The 20,000-nt window shown below is 43.1% G+C and overlaps 1 protein-coding gene and 1 long non-coding RNA gene across 8 annotated transcripts in view; one reads left to right on the top strand and one right to left on the bottom strand.

Moving 5' to 3' along the window:
• The window catches only part of LOC110490458 (synaptotagmin-1), a 209,706-nt gene that overhangs the window by 57,885 nt on the left and 131,821 nt on the right, over positions 1-20,000 (bottom strand). The gene's annotated exons all lie outside the window — the stretch shown is intronic.
• LOC149978141 (uncharacterized) overlaps positions 12,929-20,000 on the top strand; it is a 14,526-nt gene continuing 7,454 nt past the window's right edge. The window contains exons 1-2 of the long non-coding RNA XR_016486833.1: positions 12,929-13,231; positions 13,600-13,661. This is a non-coding gene — a long non-coding RNA (uncharacterized LOC149978141). The remainder of the gene's footprint in view (positions 13,232-13,599; positions 13,662-20,000) is intronic.

Below are 20,000 nucleotides of genomic sequence, written 5' to 3'. Positions count from 1 at the left end.
ACACACACACACACCACACACACACACACACACACACACACACACACACACACACACACACACACACACACACACACACACACACAGGTACGTGCACACACATACACAAAACACAGTCGCACTCTGAGAGTTTCTTGTGTATGTAATAGCGGTGCAAATGATTCAGCCTGCAGCAAGGGGAGATACGAGCAGTGTGAGTAGAAAGCCCAGAGCCCAGCTCCCTCCCTGTCCAGCATGGGTCTTTACTCATCTGCAGGCAATCTCTAGGGGTAATGGAACTGGAAAAAGTGATTAACCCCGCTTTGCGGCGAGGCAGGGACAGCTCTATTAAGCCAATGCAGAAAGATCCCTCGTTTTCAATTACTGCTCGCAAAGGCACAGAGGAAAGGTCTATGAAGGAAGAATAAGGCCTGAAATACAGGCAGTCGTGTTGGTCAGAACCTGACGGAGAAGGGTTTTAGTTGGCCTCAAAACCTTCCTCTGTTATCTTCCAATCCAGTTCCTCCCAGTCACCCCCCTGGTCCTATTCATCTCACTAATATTGGAATGTCTGTGTCTCGTGCACCCTGAAACATGAGCCTGTCAGCTAGGGGCTAAGCAGGAGTCTGAGTCCTCCTGGGGTTGGGGTGAGGAGGAGAGCCCAGGGGGGGGATGTAGGAGTCTAGCCAAGCTTGGATGGACTTAGGTGTTTGAGTAGAGCCACCAGATGTCAATGTCAGCCCTTTACCATGTTGGTTTTCTGGGACAATCTGGAGGTTTCCAGGGCTAATTGGCTAATGATAAGACCACTCCAGCTTGCACAAATCTGCCTGTGCTGAGCTCAGTCACAGAGCATCAGTGATGTTAGTGGTTACCACCCCTAGGGTCTCATTACCTTCCTTCCTCTCATGCTGTGAGAGTAGAGCTCTAAGAACTGGGGGATTCACACCTTTCCACTGTCCTTTCTCTATGGCCAGATTACTTTTTTCAAACCTTCCCAGTTCCCTGCTAGTGGTCTACCAACCCATTAGTTGTATGTTTTCGAACAGGGCTTTCACAGGAAAAATGGCCCCATACAGCAACATAGCATGGTCATATTGCGCTGTAATACTCCTAAATACTCAACAGTGTTAGAGCGTGTGTCTGGTGTATCAGTCACCCTGGGATGATCTAATTTTGGACCATTAGGCTCCATTACTCACACTCTGCTTTTAAAACCATGACAGTCCATTGTTTTTGGGTTGTCCACCCTCGCTACCACGCTTTCATATAGAACAAAAGGAAGAGATGATGAGTTGTCTGGAAGGCTGAATAACTCTCCTCTCTATAGGAGACACAGGACAGACTGGGTCTGTCCTCCCCCTCAATGCTACCCCCTACTACCTCTGGTTGCATGCGAGGCATGCTGGGCGGTGGGAGGAGGCGACTGGGGGTGTTTGGGGACCCGGGTTAATATAGACAGCCCCTGTGGAGAACAGTGTCTGTTGGAATCAGGCTGATGTGGGAGGAAGAGAGGGGAGAGGGACATGGGGTAAGGGACTGCATGCAGACAGGTGAGTCATGCGGTCAAGAGGGGACTATTTGCTCAGAACACTGCCTGGGCTGAGAACACTGCACCCCACTGGGAAATCTGCCCGGCGACCGAAGACCATTGGAGGCGTGACACGGTGAGAGAATAGAAGAGAAGTGGGGAGATATTGACAGGACTCTAATGGTCAAGGAGTTAGACTGACCCCTCTGGGGGAGTTCCAGCCGGAGGTTTGAGAGGGTGGGCAGGCGTGACAGACTTCATGGGGTGTCTGAGAGGGCATGACCTGGAGGAGGATTTTATATTTTGATCGTTGATCAAACTTTTGTTCACCCTCTATTTTTTGACTACAGTAATGTAAAAACTGTATTTTTTTCTGTGCAGAGAGATTCCTCCTGTCAAGTTATGTTCTATTTTTGCAGGTGGACGGAAGTGACTGAATCTGGATGTGAAGTGTTACTTCACACAGAAAGAGAAAAAAGAGAGACAGAGAGAGAGAGAAGAAACAGAGAGGGAAGCAATAGCTAACGTAATTCCCTCCTCTTCTCCCTCCCTCTCACTTCCTCCGCCGTACCCAGACACCCACAAGGCTCAGCCACAGAGATCACAAGTGACAAGGTCTAGCAAAGACCAGGAAGAACATGTTACATAATGAAACACGGTGATCAAACAGACTTGAAGGTAGAGGGAACCCAATGACCCAAACACCAACTCAGGCATGGTATAAGAAGCTCAACACTGTTGCATTTGTGAGAGGAACACGTCCTTCCTGCACGCACGCACGCACCCACGCACACACCATTGGGGGATTTCAGACTTGTTAGTAGCAGTCAGGTCAGGGCAAGTATCCACAAAGCATTTCAGAGTAGGAGTGCTGATCTATGATCAGTTTAGCCTTTTCGATCCTAATGAAAAATATTATGTGGACATATTCTGGATCAGCACTCCTACCGTGAGATGCTGTGTGGATACGGGCCCAGTTCCTAAGCCCTGAGGTCTAAATGCATTGAATCGGAGCTGAACTGCCGCCTAGAGACATTCCCCATTCCCAGTTCTCACACTGTCTGACTTCGGCTTACACAAGCAGTGACGCAGGACAGAAACTCCACACCCATGGTACTGCACCCAGTCATGGATACGGTCAACCAATTGGGCGTTTACAGAAAGTCAGCCACACCACATTGTTCCATTGGCTACAAATCAGGCGCCAGGTGGAACGAACGGTTCCCCAAAAGTTACTTTGAGACACGGCCTGCCTGGCCACCGGTGGCGAAAACTTGTTGACAGTGCGTTTTGCCATTTTCCGTGGTGCCCGTGTCAAGAGAGATGTCATACGAGCTGTTGATTTTGCTCACAAACAGACACTCCTCTAAGCTCCCTGCCTCACCTACACTCACACACACACACACACACACACACACACACACACACACACACACACACACACACACGTAATTGTTTGTACGTGTGCCTGTGTGTGTGCGCCCAGTGTATGTGTGCGCATGCAAGTCTATGTGTGTGCCTGTGTGTGCTTATATGTGTGTAATGTGTGTGTGTGTGTGTGTATGCCTGCACGTGTGTGTGTTTGTGTGTGCATGCCTACGTGTCTGAGCAGGGTTGTTAAACATCATCTTTCCAAGGCAGTTAGATATACATTTAGAGGGACATTGCGTTTTTCCTATCCTCCCACGGTCCCTGAATCTAATTGACACTTATGAAGAGGCTGGCTTGACGGACTGCCATTCTGAATTGACGTCCATCCCCCACCAGACCTCCCAAACATATGCCCCGCCTTCCCCCCCACCTTACTTCCTCCACGGCGCCACATCATTTCCTCCATGGAAACTGTGAGCGTCATACAGCTGTTCTGTCACTGTGCATGCCTTTGACAGCCTGTCCACCCATCACCAACAGAGCCTCAGTGTGAAGGGGTTTATTAGGTGATGACAAATAACACCCTGATCTGATCCTCAAATGTGTCACTGATCTGACATTTTGTGGTGGGTTTTCTCATGAGGGATGGGTTAGATTAGCAATGAGGGAGGGAAGGAGGGAGAGAGGCAGCGGGAGGGACAGAAGAGGGAGAAAGGGACCAGATAATAGAAGCAAGGAGATAAAGGTAAAGAAGGTGAAAGACATGGGGGAAGGTATGGTATAAGAAAGGAACAGAAGGTGAGAGGAAGATGGCTGGATTGGTCATTGGCATTCCTTCTGGTGCCTCTCTCTCCAGTCCTCTGACGTTTATGAGCACATGTCAGGAGTGATGCAGTGTGCTGCTGGACCTTGCCTGTGGATTCAACGTTCCTCTTATCAGCCGGTGTGGCACTCTTTCACGCAATCTCTACCTGCATCTGTCTTCGCCTTAACCTCTCTTTCTATCCCTAACGCACTCCCTCTATTTCCCTCTCTCTCAATCTCCCTCTCTCTTTCTCTCAACCCCCCCCCCCCACTCTCTCTCTCAACCACTTTCTCTCTTTCTCTCAATCTCTCTCTCCCTTTCTCTCAATCTCCCGCTCTCTTTCTCTCAATCGCCCTCTCTCTTTCTCTCTCTCAATCTCCCTCTCTCTTCCTCCCATTATCCAAACATGTTACATGATGTTTCTACTACTGTATACTGAGGATCTGACATGATACATGATGTTACATGATGCTTCTCTATTGTATTCTGAGGATCTAACATGTTACCTGATGTTATATGATGTTTCTCCTACTGTATTCTGAGGATCTAACATGTTACGTGATGTTTCTCCTACTATATTCTGAGGATCTAACATGTTACATGATGTTTCTCCTACTGTATTCTGAGGATGTAACATATTACCTGATGTTACATGATGTTTCTCCTACTGTATTCTGAGGATCTAACATGTTACCTGATGTTACATGATGTTATCCTACTGCATTCTGAGTATCTAACATGTTACATGATGTTTCTCCTACTGTTTACTAAAGGTCTAACATGTTACCTGATGTTACCTGATGTTACATGATGCTTCTCCTGCTGTATACTGAGGATCTAATATGTTACATGATGTTACATGTTTCTCCTACTGCATTCTGAGGATCTAACATATTACCTGATGTAAAATTATGTTTCTCCAACTGTATACTGAGGATCTGACATGTTACATGATGCTTCTCCTACTGTATTCTGAGGATCTAATATGTTACATGATGTTTCTCCTACTGTATACCGAGGATTTAATGTTACATGATGTTTCTCCTACTGTATACTGATGATTTAATATGTTACATGATGTTTCTCCTACCGCATACTGAGGATCTAACATGTTACCTGATGTTACATGATGTTTCTCCTACTGTATACTGAGGATCTAACATATTACCTGATGTTACATGATGTTTCTCCTACTGTATACTGAGGATCTAACATATTACCTGATGTTACATGATGTTTCTCCTACTGTATACTGAGGATCTAACATATTACCTGATGTTACATGATGTTTCTCCTACTGTATACTGAGAATCTAACATGTTACCTGATGTTACATGATATTTCCCCTACTGAATACTGAGGATCTAACATTATGTTACATGATGTTTCTCCTACCTCATACTGAGGATCTAACATTTTACCTGATGTGACATGATGTTTAACCTACTGTATTCTGAGATTCTACCTGATGTTAGCAGATGTTTCTCCTACTGTATTCTGAGGATCTAATATGTTACCTGATGTTTCTCCTACTGTATACTGAGGATCTAATATGTTACATGATGTTTCTCCTACCGCATACTGAGGATCTAACATGTTACCTGATGTTACATGATGTTTATCCTACTGTATTCTGAGGATCTAACATGTTACCTGATGTTACATGATGTTTCTCTTACTGTATACTGAGGATCTGACATGCTATATGATGTTTCTCCTACTGTATTCTGAGGATCTAACATGTTTCATGATGTTTCTCCTACTGTATACTGAGGATCTAACGTTATGTTACATGATGTTTCTCCAACCGCATACTGAGGATCTAACATGTTACCTGATGTTACATGATGTTTCTCCTACTGTTTACTGAGGATCTAACATTATGTTACATGATGTTTCTCCTACTGTATTCTGAGGATCTAACATGTTTCATGATGTTTCTCCTACTGTATACTGAGGATCTAACGTTATGTTACATGATGTTTCTCCAACCGCATACTGAGGATCTAACATGTTACCTGATGTTACCTGATGTTTCTTCTACTGTATTCTGAGGATATAATATGTTGTTACATGATGTTTATCCTACTGTATTCTGAGGATGTAACATGTTACCTGATGTTAGATGATGCTTTTCCTACTGTATAGCGAAGATCTAACATGTTACCTGATGTTACATGATGTTTCTCCTACTGTATTCTGAGGATCTAACATGTTACCTGATGTTACATGATGTTTCTCCTACTGTATTATGAGGATCTAACATGTTACATGATGTCTCTCCTACTGTATGCTGATGATCTAACATTATGTTACATGATGTTTCTCCTACTGTATTCTGAGTATCTAACATGTTACATGATGTTTTTCCTACTGTATTCTGAGGATCTAACATGTTACATGATGTTTCTCCTACCGTATTCTGAGGATCTAACATGTTACCTGATGTTACATGATGTTTATCCTACTGTATGCTGAGGATCTAACATTATGTTACATGATGTTTCTCCTACTGTATTCTGAGGATCTAACATTATGTTACATGATGTTTCTCCTACTGTATACTGAGAATCTAACATGTTACATGATGTTACATGTTTCTCCTACTGTATTCTGAGGATCTAACATGTTACCTGATGTTACATGATGCTTCTCCTACTACTATATGATGTTTTTTCCTACTGTATTCTGAAGATCTAACATGTTACCTGATGTTTCTCCTACTGTATTCTGAGGATCTAACATGTTACCTGATGTTTCTCCTACTGTATTCTGAGGATCTAACATGTTACATGATGTTTCTCCTACTGTATACTGAGGATCTAACATGTTACCTGATGTTACATGATGTTTATCCTACTGTATTCTGAGGATCTAACATGTTACCTGATGTTACATGATGTTTCTCCAACTGTATACTGATTCCAAGAACACAGGATGAGATGTTACTATCCTTTGTGCAAGCACTTCCAAGAGTTAATGAACAGTGAGCCTGGTGAAATTTGGGGAGTGCATCTTTCAGTAGTGTACCTTTGGTTCCTAGGGGGTTTCGGCCTTTCACACTATACACCCTCCCCAAAGGCGGCCAGCGACAGGGTGATCAATCCTATGCTTGCGTCCCATTCCCAATTAGTCATAGGAGTTGCCTTGTTGATGATAGCCAACATCCCATGGGACTATGCATGGCAGGGGCATCCTCCTCCCTGAGTCAAGCATTGTTGACCGCATACCTCCTGGCCCTCTCACTTCGGGGCCCAGCTGGGGTCTTTCCTCTTCATCCAGAGCCACTGACTGCTGCCTTCTGCCGCCTCCGATACAGCTTTGGTTGCCGAACGCTGGCTCTGGCCCTTATTTCCAAGGTCTCTAAGCAGTCTGGTTGTAGATGTTGCCACAAAACCTCTGCAGCCCACCTCCACTGGTCGGACTTCTGTGTTCCAGCCATGATGCCGTGCTTCGGCAGCTAGATCGGCATATCGCAGATGCTTTCGCTCATAAGCCTCATCTACTGAGTCCTCCCAGGGTACTGTGAGCTCAATGATGAAGACCTTCTTGAGCGAACGGGACCAGAGCACCATGTCAGGTCTTATGGTGGTGGTTGCGATCTCTGGAGGAAACACAAGTTGCCGGCCAATGTCAACTAGCATTTTCCAGTCGCGGGCCAAGCGCAGCTGGTCTCGCTCTAATGGTGTCGAGCCGCGCTTCGGTGGTTTAGCCCCTTCGCGGACAAAGTTTGTCCGTAAGGGGTGTGATGCTGCTGGGGGTGGTAGGGAGTTGGTGGCAGCTCGCTTGTCCTCCAGGGCGGACGCAAGGTTTTTAAGGACTTGGTTGTGACGCCAAGTGTAGCGTCCTTGGGTGAGGCTTGTTTTACACCCTGTGAGAATGTGCCTCAGGTTGGCTGGCATGGAACAGAGGGCACAGTCCGGATCTTCACCATACCATTGGTGAAGATTAACTGGAGTTGGAAGGACATCATATGTTGCTCTGATGGAGAAGCTCAACCGCCTCGCTTCCATGGCCCACAGATCCTTCCAGCTGAGGATCTGACATGCTATTTGATGTTTCTCCTACTGTATACTGAGGATCTAACATTGTGTTACATGATGTTTCTCCTACTGTATACTGAGGATCTAACATAATGTTACATGATGTTTCTCCTACTGTATTCGGAGGATCTAACATGTTACATGATGTCTCTCCTACTGTATGCTGAGGATCTAACATTATGTTACATGATGTTTCTCCTACTGTATTCTGAGGATCTAACATGTTACTTGATGTTACATGATGTTTCTCCTACTGTATTCTGAGGATCTAACATGTTACATGATGTCTCTCCTACTGTATACTGAGGATCCAACATTATGTTACATGATGTTTCTCCTACTGTATTCTGAGGATCTAACATGTTACCTGATGTTACATGTTTCTCCTACTGTATTCTGAGGATCTAACATGTTACCTGATGTTACATGATGCTTCACCTACTGTATACTGAGGATCTAACATGTTACCTTATGTTACATGATGTTCCCCCTACTGTATACTGAGGATCTAACATAATGTTACATGATGTTTCTCCTACTGTATTCTGAGGATCTAACATATTACATTATGTTACATGCTGTTTCTTCTACTGTTTACTGAGGATATAACATTTACTGAGGATCTGACATGCTATATGATGTTTCTCCTACTGAATTCTGAAGATCTAACATGTTACATGATGTTTCTCCTACTGTATTCTGAGTATCTAACATGTTACATGATGTTTCTCCTACTGTATTCTGAGGATCTAACATGTTACATGATGTTTCTCCTACCGTATTCTGAGGATCTAACATGTTACCTGATGTTACATGATGTTTCTCCAACTGTATACTGAGGATCTGACATGCTATATGATGTTTTTTCCTACTGTATTCTGAGGATCTAACATGTTACCTGATGTTTTACCTACTGTATTCTGAGGATCTAACATGTTACCTGATGTTTCTCCTACTGTATTCTGAGAATCTAACATGTTACCTGATGTTTCTCCTACTGTATTCTGAGAATCTAACATGTTACATGATGTTTCTCCTACTGTATACTGAGGATCTAACATGTTACCTGATGTTACATGATGTTTCTCCTACTGTATACTGAGGATCTAACATTATGTTACATTATGTTTCTCCTACTGTATACTGAGAATCTAACATGTTACCTGATGTTACATGATGTTTCTCCTACTGTATTCTGAGGATCTAACATGTTACCTGATGTTACATGATGCTTCTCCTACTGTATACTGAGGATCTAACATGTTACCTTATGTTACATGATGTTCCCCCTACTGTATACTGAGGATCTAACATAATGTTACATGATGTTTCTCCTACTGTATTCTGAGGATCTAACATATTACATTATGTTACATGCTGTTTCTTCTACTGTTTACTGAGGATATAACATGTTACCTGATGTTATATGATGTTTCTCCTACTGTATTCTGAGGATCTAACATGTTACGTGATGTTTCTCCTACTATATTCTGAGGATCTAACATGTTACATGATGTTTCTCCTACTGTATTCTGAGGATGTAACATATTACCTGATGTTACATGATGTTTCTCCTACTGTATTCTGAGGATCTAACATGTTACGTGATGTTTCTCCTACTATATTCTGAGGATCTAACATGTTACATGATGTTTCTCCTACTGTATTCTGAGGATGTAACATATTACCTGATGTTACATGATGTTTCTCCTACTGTATTCTGAGGATCTAACATGTTACCTGATGTTACATGATGTTATCCTACTGCATTCTGAGTATCTAACATGTCACCTGATGTTACATGATGTTTATCCTACTGCATTCTGAGTATCTAACATGTTACATGATGTTTCTCCTACTGTTTACTAAAGGTCTAACATGTTACCTGATGTTACATGATGTTTCTCCTACTGTTTAATGAGGACCCATTGCAAACATCCTCATCACCCACAGTAAATCCACAGACTCATCATGCTATTGCATTGAATTCCCATCTTCATAAATGTTCGATTATAGACTGTCCTTTTTTTCCAAGCAGGGACACTAAAGTTTTCTGAACACCCTGAGTCAAGAGGTATGAGATAATGCCCATACTGTAGTAGATGACACAGATGCCAGTAAGAAGGTATTTTTTGTTGTTGAGTGCTGTGGCGTAACCACCCGATGGGAGCATTACTGTGCAGCTCTAAACTCACAGTTTGTGGCAGCGCCTGGGTTGATAACATTGTGGGTGACATTGAAATAAAGTAGCGCGGAGAGCGACAATCATTCAGCTGCTTATCGGGCCCCATCAGGCGTCCCTGACACTGAATTAATATGAGTTTAGATGCTCTCATATGGGGGAGGTTTTTCTAATTTGCAAAGCGAGCTGTTGTTATCACCGCAGCCCTAAGGTTAGACAAATCTCCTGAGGAGGAGAGAGAGGGAGGGAGGGAGCATGAGAAAGGGAGACAGAAAGAGGGAGACAGAGAGAGAGATAGATAGATAAAGAAAGAGAGCGAGGGGAAATATTTGACAAATGACATGGCATCCGTGACAAAAAAGTAGCAGTACTCAGTACTTTCCATACATATTCAACACAGTCAAAGTAGAAATCATCAGGGGTGAAAGTAAGTCGGACCGGTATGGCGTCCTGGGAAAATAACTAGTGTGGATACGCCGTACCTGTGGAACATGAGCCTAATATAATAATTCAAACAAAATGTCAATAAAACTGTAGGCTTTTAGACAATTATTTATCATTACCGCATGTCAGAGGCATGAACAATTTGCAAATGGACATGAAAACAGGTGGTATAGCCTACGCTCCAAAATGCCATGTGGTTAGACAAGAACACTGACATTTTGCCAAGGCAGCGATGAGTGGCGAACACCGACAGCAGTGGACGCATAAATTCAGTCTCTTTTCCTCCTGTTTGGAGGCTGGAAATACTATATGTTGCGAGTGGATGATCGTGAACGGGTAGCCTAGTAAAGGAGACCTTTGAAGTGATTGACCATCAGATGATAAAGGTAATACATTTTACAAGTTAGATGACACATCTTCAGGTCTAGGCCCACAGAGATCCATTTGAATTAATAGGGGTTCTATGTGATATTCCATGATTAGGCATGCGGTCCTCTACCGGGAACCAATGGAACCTACTTTCACCCTTGAAAGCATGAAAGAATATTAAAGTTACCGCTACCACTACCAACCCAAAATATTACCATCAGATTGTCAGATCAAACAGTGGGCTGTACCCACTGGGCACAGACGTCAATTCAACATCTATTCCACGTTGGTTCAACGTCATTTCATTGAAATGACATGCAAACAATGTTGACTCAACCAGTGTGTGCACAGTGGGTAGGCACAGCCGGGACTTGGGTTGAAATTGCTGTTGAATAATATACTCCACATTGTAATGGCGAGATAGAGACGTAGAACCAAGATGGGTTTTGGTTGAGGGGTTTCAAAGTGGGACAGTGCAGTGGTCCTCTCCATACAGACAGGCAGATGCTAAAGTCTATTCTACTGTAGTCTATAACACCATGATGAATATTCTTTGGCTCAGATCCTCTTCTTCCCTGATCTGAACGGACAGCAAAATAACATTGAGTGATGTATTCTATCCTCTCCTGGCTGCATATCTGAATAAGCTGTAACAGCTCTCTCCCTCTCTTACTGCTCCCTCGTTCACCTTCTCTCTCCCAGTTCCCCTTCTCTCTTTCTCTCCCTTCCAGCTCACCGCCCACCTCACCCCAGTCACAACACAGCCCTCCTCAGCCCCACTACAGTTACTTGACTGGCCCTGACACAGGTCCTAATAATTGGCTTCAGGATCATAATCATGATTACATTAATGCCAGACCCTGGGAGAGACAGTACAGTTCCAAACTTTGACATCTGCTTCTGTGGCACCTCAGGCACAACACAGAGGCAACTCTCCCACCCCTGCCTCAACACTGTTAATGACAGGCTTTGGCTGTGACAGAGCCAGTGGTGGAGCAGCATCAATGCTGGCATAGCTAAGGCTGTAGCGCATCGATAGCTGTGGTAAGCTGCAGAATCACTTGGAAGCGATATGTTCAGGCTGTGTTTTTGAGAGAAGTAGAGTTAGACATTATCAATGGTATACCGATGTACACCGAGTGTACAAAAAAATATGAACACCTGCTCTTTCCATGACAGACTGATCAGGTGAATCCAGGTGAAAGCTATGATCCCTTATTGATGTCACTTGTTAAATCAACTTTGTCATGACGTTGGCCTGATGGGGGGAGGTGTATGACCACCATAAATGCCTTTCCCCCTTTCTCTCGCCCTACTCTACAGAGTAACTCTTGGAAAGTCCTTTGTTGACAAAGAGAGTCTTATCAAATCAAAAGAGTGGGGAAAGGAACCACATTTCGGTAATCCAACCAGCTGAAAATATGAGTTGGTACTTAAAGAATATGATGACAGATCAGTTGTCATCTGAGACATTATTACTAATGATAGGATGACATAAACTGTATTTTGGAAAGTCTACACATTATAGTTATCAGATTCACATGGAATTGTTGTGCAATTTAAATGTTTAAATATGAAACTATTTGTGAAAAGATTAAATGTAATTTTAGCTTCCAAATGAGAAAATTGGGTTTTCATGAGTGAACTATGCTCAACTCAGTGGCCCTGCCCATGTGAACAGACATTGGTTATAAACTATGAAACACTCCCTTCTCTCTCCCCCTATATAAAGCTTTTGACGAAAATGTAACTTTCTGTTCCGAGGACGTTAGGGCGACAGTCCTATATTAACCAGTTAGAGCTCTAGGGGCGCTATTTCATTTTTGGATAAAAAACGTTCCCGAAAAGATGCTCGACTATGCATATTCTTGACAGTTTTGGAAAGAAAACACTCTGAAGTTTCAGAATCTGCAAAGATTTTGTCTGTAAGTGCCCCAGAACTCATTCTACAGGCGAAACCAAGATGATGCATCACCCAGGAATTAGCAGAATTTCTGAAGCTCTGTTTTCCATTCTCTCCTTATATGGCTGTGATTGCGCAACGAATGAGCCTACACTTTCTGTCGTTCGCCCAAGGTCTTAGCAGCATTGTGACGTATTTGTAGGCATATCATTGGAAGATTGACCATAAGAGACTACATTTTCCAAGTGTCCGCCTGGTGTCCTGCGTCGAATTCGGTGCGCAATTGCCAGCTGCTTCTACTTTACCATTTGATTCAGGGGAGAAAGCATGTGTCCAAGAACGATGTATCAATGAAGAGATATGTGAAAAACACCTTGATGATTGATTCTAAACAACGTTTGCCATGTTTTCAGTCGATATTATGGAGTTAATTTGGAAAAAAGTTTGCGTTTTGAGGACTGAATTTATGGATTTTTTTTTGGTAGCCAAATGTGATGTATAAAACGGAGCTATTTCTAATACACAAGGAATCTTTTTGGAAAAACTGAGCATCTGCTATCTAACTGAGAGTATCCTCATTGAAAACATCAGAAGTTCTTCAAAGGTAAATGATTTTATTTGAAGGCTTTTATGTTTTTGTTAATGTTGCGTGCTGGATGCTAACGCTAATGCTAACGCTAAATGCTAACGCGAAATGCTAACTCTAGCTAGCTACTTTTACACAAATGATTGTTTTCCTATGGTTGAGAAGCATATTTTGAAAATCTGAGATGACAGTGTTGTTTACAAAAGGCTAAGCTTGAGAGATGGCATATTTATTTCATTTCATTTGCGATTTTCATAAATAGTTAACGTTGTGTTATGCTAATGAGCTTGCTGATAGATTTACACAATCCTGGATACAGGGGTTTTTTCATAGCTAAACGTGACGCAGAAAACGGAGTGATTTGTCCTAAACAAATAATCTTTCAGGAAAAACTGAACATTTGCTATCTGAGAGTCTCCTCATTGAAAACATCTGAAGTTCTTCAAAGGTAAATTATTTTTTTGAATGCTTTTCTGTTTTTTTGTGTAAATGTTGCCAGCTGAATGCTAATGCTAAATGCTACGTTAGCCATCAATACTGTTACACAAATGCTTGTTTTGCAATGGTTGAGAAGCATATTTTGAAAATCTGAGATGACAGTGTTGTTAACAAAAGGCTAAGCTTGAGAGCTAGCATATTTATTTCATTTCATTTGCGATTTTCATGAATAGTTAACGTTGCGTTATGGTAATGAGCTTGAGTCTGTATTCACGATCCCGGATCCGGGATGGGGAGATCAGAAAGGTTAAAAGGGTTTAGATAATAAGCTGTTCCGAGGACGACAGGACGACGGTCCATACGTTAAAAGGACTAACATGTCAACTACAGAACTAAATCAACCTCAGCGTGAGCTTTGGTTGCGAATGGTATGAACTTTGAACTCTTATTCACTAAAGAAGTGTGACATCCTAGCCGTTGAGTTAGCAACAGCAGCTGTAAACGTGGGCTAGGAAAGGACAGACAAAGGAACTGTTCTAACAAACAACACAATACTCCCAAGTATCCAGTTTACAACCAGAGACATTCTTCAGAGGACAGGGAAGATCTCTGTTGGGCAACACGGCCAGCATCTATGACCAACCTACCGAAGCGCAGCTCAGAGTAAATATTTATTGCATTTTCCTTTTTCAAATGGGTGGTTATTTAGAATACTTAAGATACTGTATTTACAATAGCATAGCTGCCTACGGTCCGATAGATACATAGCTTCTCCCTTTGTTCCTCAGTCTTCCCGCTCTTTCATTCAAACCCAACCCCTTCTCTTTGTGTAACCAGCCGTCATATCTGTTCCGTCCACTAGGGACGTTTTCTATATGACATAATTTGTAATCAATGTATGATTCATTCTGTGTATATGTAATTCTGTGTGATTAGTTAGGTATTTAGTAAATAAATAATTAAACCCAATTTTGTATTGCTGATTCAACTTGTTAGCCAGGGTTCGTGAAGATAAGCAAGAATTTACAACTTTCAAATGAGACTTAACAAGGTGACGATTAAATATTGACTGCTATTGATGTAAAAGATTACCAGGTCTTTAAGAGTTTATTCGGAAGATAACAGCTCTATAAACATTATTTCGTGGTGCCCTGACTTTCTAGTTAATTATCTACCTGATTAGCTCAATCAGGTAATGTTAATTACAGAGAAATTATTTTATAGAATAGCATGTCATATCACTTAATCCGGCATAGCCAAAGACACGATAACTTCAATCAAGTTCAAGCTTTTTAAAGTCACATGCACAAGTACAGTGAAATGTCTTTATTTCCCGTTCATCAATCAGTATAGATGAAGGGGAGGAGACAGGTTAAATAATGATTTTTAAGCCTTAAAACAATTGAGACATGGATTGTGTAATGCGTGTGTGCCATTCAGAGGGGGAATGGGCAAGACAAATTATTTAAGCACCTTTGGGACGGGGTATGGTAGTAAGTGCCAGGCGCACTGGTTTGTGTCAAGAACTGCAACACTGCTGGGTTTTTCAAGGCTTGAAATGATGTTTTAGTCAAATATTAAATGTTTGTCTTCTTGCGGTCAATTTGCCGTCTACAAATTAGATGTAATTATGTCCCGGGCCCCCCGAACATCCGCTCAAAAAATAAATTGTCCCTCGGCTTAATCAACTTGATGATCCCTAGGCTACAGTATGCCACAGTGGCTCAAACCTAGGCTTCAACACATCCACTTTTACTGTATGTCTTCATTCTAAGAGGGCTCCTAAACTCCTCTCCTATAAGCCACTTTGTCATGGCCGCTTATGTTTCAGTAGTAGTACTTCCTACTTCCTGATTTACTGCTCTGGATCGCCTCGCTAAGCAGCTCTATCAAGCCTTAATTTCAAGCATGGGCGTCGAATCAAGCTTTTGCTTATACAGATGCAGAATGTCTATTTGGCAATGAAGGCTTTCATCATGTTGATGACTAATACTACACTCTTAGAAAAAAAGTTGCTAAGTAGAGCCATACAGGGTTCTTTGGGTTGTTGCCATAGGAGAACCCTTTTTGATGGTCTATCTAGAACCCTCTATACGGGGCGGCAGGGTAGCCTAGTGGTTAGAGCGTTGGACTAGTAACCGGAAGGTTGTGAGTTCAAACCCCCGAGCTGACAAGGTACAAATCTGTCGTTCTGCCCCTGAACAGGCAGTTAACCCACTGTTCCCAGGCCGTCATTGAAAATAAGAATTTGTTCTTAACTGACTTGCCTGGTTAAATAAAGGTAAAATAAAAAAAATAAAAAAAAAATACAGGGTTCTTCAAAGTACCCCCTGTATATTGTTACACCTGAACCTTCAATGAAGGGTTCTAGGAGTAACCATATACAGTCAATTAATTTTATCTAGGTTCTTCTTAGAATCATCTATGAAGGGTTCTACTGAGAACCCTTTTATTTTTGGAGGGTTCTTCCTAGAACCCTTTATGAACGGTTCCAGCAGCCTTATTAGCCTATAACATGCAATAATTTATGACAATACATTACATATATCATGAGGGCTTTCTTTGAGGGCCTAGTTATAACCTAAGACAGTCAGTCGTATGTTAGGAATCTCCTGGTTAACAGGCCACATCAAATCAAATCAAAGTTTATTTCTAACGTGCGCCGAATACAACAGGAGTAGACCTTACAGTGAAATACTTACTTACAGGCTCTAACCAATAGTGCAAAAAGTGTATTAGGTGAACCATAGGTGAGTAAAGAAATAAAACAACAGTAAAAATACAGGCTATGTACAGAATCAAGGCTATAAAAGTAGCGAGACTACATACAGACACCGGTTAGTCAGGCTGATTGAGGTAGTATGTACATGTAGATATGGTTAAAGTGACTATGCATATATGATGAACAGAGAGTAGCAGTAGTGTAGAAGAGGAGTTGGGTGGCAGGACACAATGCAGATAGCCCGGTTAGCCAATGTGCTGGAGCACTAGTTGTTCAGGCCTAATTGAGGTAGTATGTACCTGAATGTATAGTTAAAGTGACTATGCATATAAGATAAACAGAGAGTAGCAGCAGCGTAAAAAGAGGGGTTGGCTGGGCACACAATGCAAATAGTCTGGGTAGCCATTTGATTACCTGTTCAGGAGTCTTATGGCTTGGGGGTAAAAACTGTTGAGAAGCCTTTTTGTCCTAGACTTGGCACTACGGTACCGCTTGCCATGCGGTAGTAGAGAGAACAGTCTATGACTGGAGTGGCTATGGTCTTTGACAATTAGCCCTAGTGATGTACTGGGCTATACGCACCACCCTCTGCAGTGCCATGCGGCCATGCTCTTGATGTTGCAGCTGTAGAACCTTTTGAGGATCTCAGGACCCATGCCAAATCTTTTTAGTTTCCTGAGGGGGAATAGGCTTTGTCGTGCCCTCTTCACAACTGTCTTGGTGTGTTTGGACCATTCTAGTTTGTTGTTGATGTGGACACCAAGGAACTTGAAGCTCTCAACCTGCTCCATTACAGCCCCGTCGATGAGAATGGGGGCATGCTCAGGCCTCCTTTTCCTGTAGTCCACAATCATCTCTTTAGTCTTGGTTACGTTGAGGGATAGGTTGTTATTCTGGCACCACCTAGCCAGGTCTCTGACCTCCTCCGTATAGGCTGTCTCGTCGTTGTCGGTGATCAGGCCTACCACTGTTGTGTTGTCTGCAAACTTAATGATGATGTTGGAGTCGTGCCTGGCCATGCAGTCGTGGGTGAACAGGGAGTACAGGAGGGGACTGAGCACGCACCCCTGGGGAGCTCCAGTGTTGAAGATCAGCATGGCAGATGTGTTGCTACCTACCCTCACCACCTGGGGGCGACCCGTCAGGAAGTCCAGGATCCAGTTGCAGAGGGAGGTGTTTAGTCCCAGGATCCTTAGCTTAGTGATGAGCTTTGAGGGTACTATGATGTTGAACGCTGAGCTGTAGTTAATGAATAGCATTTTCACATAAGTGTTCCTTTTGTCCAGGTGGGAAAGGGCAGTGTGGAGTGCAATAGAGATGGCATCATCTGTGGATCTGTTAAGGCGGTATGCAAATTGGAATCAGTCTAGGGTTTCTGAGATAATGGTGTTGATGTGAGCCATTACCAACCTTTCAAAGCACTCCATGGCTACGGACGTGAGTGCCACGGGTCTGTAGTCATTTAGGCAGGTTGCCTTTGTGTTCTTGGGCACAGGGACTATAGTGGTCTGCTTGAAACATGTTGGTTTTACAGACTCAATCAGAGACATGTTGAAAATGTCAGTGAAGACACCTGCCAGTTGGTCAGCACATGCCCGGAGCACACGTCCTGGTAATCCATCTGGCAGTCGTCCGGAACAGCTGATGCTCTCTTGCATACCTTGGTGTTGCTTGCCTTGAAGCGAGCATAGAAGTGATTTAGCTCGTCTGGTAGGCTCGTGTCACTGGGCAGCTCACGGCTGTGCTTCCCTTTGTAGTCTGTAATAGTTTGCAAGCCCTGCCACATAAGACGAGCATCGGAGCCGGTGTAGTGTGATTCAATCTTCGCCCTGTATTGACGCTTTGCCTGTTTGATGTTCGTCGCAGGGCATAGCAGGATTTCTTGTAAGCTTCCGGGTTAGAGTCCCGCACCTTGAAAGCGGCAGTTCTACCCTTTAGCTCAGTGCGAATGTTGCCTGTAATCCATGGCTTCTGGTTGGGGTATGTACGTACAGTCACTGTGGGGATGACGTCCTCGATGCACTTATTGATAAAGCCAGTGACTGATGTGGTGTACTCCTCAATGCCATCAGAAGAATCCCAGAACATGTTCCAGTCTGTGATAGCAAAACAGTCCTGTAGTTTAGCATCTGCTTCATCTGACCACTTTTTTATAGGCCGAGTCACTGGTGCTTCCTGCTTTAATTTTTGCTTGTAAGCGAATCAGGAGGATAGAGTTATGGTCAGATTTACCAAATGGAGGGCGAGGGAGAGCTTTGTACGCGTCTCTGTGTGTGGAGTACAAGGGATCTAGAATTTTTTTCCCTCTGGTTGCACATTTAACATGTTGATCGAAATTTGGTAGGACTGCTTTCAGTTTCCCTGCATTAAAGTCTCCGGCTACTAGGAGCGCCTCCTCTGTTTGCTTATTTCCTTATACAGCTGACTGAGTGCGGTTTTAGTGCCAGCATCTCTCTGTGGTGGTAAATAAACAGCCATGAAAAGTATAGCTGAAAACTCTCTAGGCAAGTAGTGTGGCCTGCAATTTATCACAATATACTCTACTTCAGCCGAGCAAAATCTAGAGATTTCGTGCACCAGCTGTTGTTTACAAATATGCACAGACTGCCCCCCCCCCCCCCCTCGTCTTAATGTGCTGTTCTATCTTGCCGGTGCAGCATATATCTCTCTAGCTGAATATCCATGTCATCATTCAGCCACGATTCTGTGAAACATAGAATATTACAGTTTTTGATGTCCCGTTGGTAAGATATTCGTGATCGTACCTCGTCTAATTTATTGTCCAATGATTGCACGTTGGCGAGTAGTATTGACGATAACGGCAGCTTTCCCACTCGTCTTCTCCGGGTCCTGACAAGATATCCGGCTATTTGTCCTCTGTACCTGCGTCGCTTCCTCTTGCAAATAATGGGGATGTCGGCCCTGTGGGGTGTTTGGCGAATGTTCTGTGGGTCATCCTTGTTGTAGAAAAAATCTTTGTCTAATCCGAGGTGAGTGATTAATGTCCTGATATCCAGAAACTCTTTTTTGCCATTAGGTACAGTTGCAGAAACATTATGTACAAAATAATTTACAAATAACGAGAAAAAAACATGTAATAACACAATTGGTTGGGCGCCCGTAAAACTGCTGCCATTTCTTCTGGTGCCATTTTAAAACATCAGGCCTACAAGTCACATTATGCTGGTTTGCAAAGTGATGTATAATTCTTATTGGAAACCAGCCAGAGTTACGATAACCAACAAGTGGAATTGTTAATCACCCGCAACCTGCATTCAGAATAACTTCCAAGGTAGCGTATTGAACACGATGTGAGACAGAGCTGGTTTCAAGTGCAGTGTGCAGCAGGTGTTTATTGCAAAGGACCACAGGAGGAGGCAGGTAGCTGGGTTCAGGGGCAGGTAGAAGGTCATACACAGGGTGGTCCAACAAGGCAACAGTACAGGCAGGGAAAAGGATAGAAACGTCATCCGGGAGATCAGGCAATTGGTTGATAACAGGAAATCCAATAGGCCAAGGTACATGCAGGGAATAGGCAAAAGGCATTGTTAGTTTTTTCCTGCCTCACGATCATACACAGGAGGATTAAATTACGAGTAAAACAGAGCTCTGACTAGAAGTCTGTCA

Source organism: Oncorhynchus mykiss, chromosome 15, assembly GCF_057628025.1.
Source record: "Oncorhynchus mykiss isolate SJ-2025 chromosome 15, ASM5762802v1, whole genome shotgun sequence".
NCBI lineage: Eukaryota > Metazoa > Chordata > Actinopteri > Salmoniformes > Salmonidae > Oncorhynchus > Oncorhynchus mykiss.
This window is presented reverse-complemented; position numbering and strand designations above follow the sequence as displayed.